The 2580-nt window shown below is 20.9% G+C and overlaps 1 protein-coding gene across 4 annotated transcripts in view; it reads left to right on the forward strand.

The window, feature by feature from the left end:
• Positions 1 to 2580, forward strand: part of LOC117177560 (protein piccolo) — a 147660-nt gene that overhangs the window by 76799 nt on the left and 68281 nt on the right. The gene's annotated exons all lie outside the window — the stretch shown is intronic.

Genomic DNA, 2580 nt, shown 5'->3' on the forward strand with positions numbered 1-2580 from the left:
TTTTAGGAATTTGTCACCTATTTTAGGATTTTGTCACCTATTTTAGGGATTTGTCACCTATTTTAGGAATTTGTCACCTATTTGTCACCTATTTTAGGATTTAATTACCTATTTTAGGGATTTGCCACCTATTTTAGGATTTTGTCACCTATTTCAGGGATTTGTCACCTATTTTAGGAATTTGTCACCTATTTTAGGAATTTGTCACCTATTTGTCACCTATTTTAGGAATTTGTCACATAATTTTTAATTTTTAATTTGAAAAGATGAATATTTTACAAGCGAGTTTAATTTTAAAGTAAGGAAGACGAATTTTCAACTAAAAAATTTGTCTTTTCTAACAAATGAGAATTTTTACACCAAAAGGGTTGATTTTCTATCAAAAAATATACAAATGTTCAATAAATAAGTTGAAATTTTGATTTAAAAAATATAACTTTTTAAGAAAATAGATGAATTTAGATTCATTCTAAAATAAAAATATAACTTTTTTCAAATAAAAATAATTAGCTTTCAATAAAAAAAAAGGATCAATTTTTAACGAAAGAAAATGAATTTTTAACAAAACAGTTCAATTTTCAACCAAATAGTATAATTTTCAACCAAGAGATGAATTTTTAGTCAACAGGTGAAATTTTTTTTTTAGTAAATAGTTGAATTTTCCACCCAAAAAGACGATTTCTTAAGTAAAAGAGAATTTTCAATCCAAAAAGGATGAATTTTCGACAAAAAAAAATATAACTTTTTAACAAAATAGTTGAATTCAGATTAATTCTGAAAAAGAAATAGAATTTTTTAAATAAAAATACTTAAACTTTTAATCAAAATAGAATTTTTAAACCTATAGGTTAATTTTAAACAAAAAATGGTGACTTTTTAAGAATCTAATAATTTTCCACTAAAAAATTTGTCGTTTCTAACACACGAGAATTTTTACACCAAAAGGATTGATTTTCTATCCAAAAATATACAAATGTTCAATACAGCAGTTGAAATTTTGATTAAAAAAATATTACTTTATGAAAATAGATGAATTTAGATTCATTCTAAAATAAAAATATAACTTTTTCAAATAAAAATAATTAGCTTTCAATCAAAAAGGATCAATTTTTAACGAAAGAAGATTAATTTTTAACAAAACAGTTGAATTTTCAACCAAATAGTAGAATTTTTAACCAAGAGATGAATTTAGGCAAAAGGTGATATATTTTTTTTTAGTAAATAGTTGAATTTTCCACCCAAAAAGACGATTTTTTAAGTAAAAGAGAATTTTCAATCCAAAAAGGATGAATTTTCGACAAAAAATATAACTTTTTAACAAAATAGTTGAATTCAGATTAATTCTGAAAAAGAAATATAATTTTTTTTATAGAAAGAACTAACTCTTAATCAAAATAGAATTTTCGAGAAGAGGTTAATTTTAAACAAAAAAAGGTGACTTTTTAAGAACTCAATTGAATTTCCAAAAGATAAATTTTCAATAAAAAAAAAATTATAAATTTTCTACAAAAGTATATTTTTCGACCAAACATGATGACTTTTTAAAAAAAATCGTATTTTCAACCAAATAGTAGAATTTTTAACCAAGAGATGAATTTTTAGTCAAAAGGTGATATTTTTGTTTTAATAAATAGTTGAATTTTCCACCGAAAAAGACGATTTTTTAAGTAAAAGAGAATTTTGGATCCAAAAAGGATGAATTTTTGACAAGAAAATATATAACTACTTAACAAAATAGTTGAATGCAGATTAATTCTGAAAAAAAAAAGATAATTTTTTTTATAAAAAAACTTAAACTTTTAATAAAAATAGAATTTTTAAACCTAGAGGTTAATTTTAAACAAAAAAGGTGACTTTTTAAGAACTTAATAGAATTTTCAATCAAATTGAAATACAATAGTAGACTTTTCAACAAAAATTATTAACTCTCAAATATAAAAGGTGAATTTTCTACTGAAAAAAAAAAATTTTTCTACAAAAAGATAAATTATCAATAAAAAAAAATTATAAATTTTCTACAAAAGTAAAATTTTTGACCAAAAATGATGACTTTTAAAAAAAAAATCGTTGCATTTAAAAAAAAAAATGCTTTTTAAGTAAAAGAGATTATTTCTTAAACAAAAAGACAGTATTGGACTTTTTAAATGAAAAGAATTAATTTTCAACCAAAAAAGATGAATGTTAAAAAAATGAATTTTAAATTGAATAAAAACATCAAATCTTTAACTAAATAATAGAATTTGTAACAAAAAAGTAGAATTTTGAACTAAAAAAAATGATTCATTAAAAATTCCACTCCTTAGTTGAAAGTTAAACGACATTTTTAAAAATTTAAATTAACTTTTTTGTTTTTATTTCATGTTCTTGTTTTTAAAATTAAATTGTTTGATAGAGAATTAAGCTTTTTGGCTTGAAAATTCAACAAATTGGTTAAAAATTAATCTGTTTTGTAGAAAATTCGTTTTTGTTTTTATTGAAAATTCATTCTTTTGGTTAAAAATTTTTTAAACTTTTTTGGTTGAAAATTCGTCTTTTTTTGGTAGAAAATCAATTTTTTTTTGTCAAAATCAAATCATGTTG

Source organism: Belonocnema kinseyi, chromosome 7 (assembly GCF_010883055.1).
Source record: "Belonocnema kinseyi isolate 2016_QV_RU_SX_M_011 chromosome 7, B_treatae_v1, whole genome shotgun sequence".
Lineage (NCBI taxonomy): Eukaryota > Metazoa > Arthropoda > Insecta > Hymenoptera > Cynipidae > Belonocnema > Belonocnema kinseyi.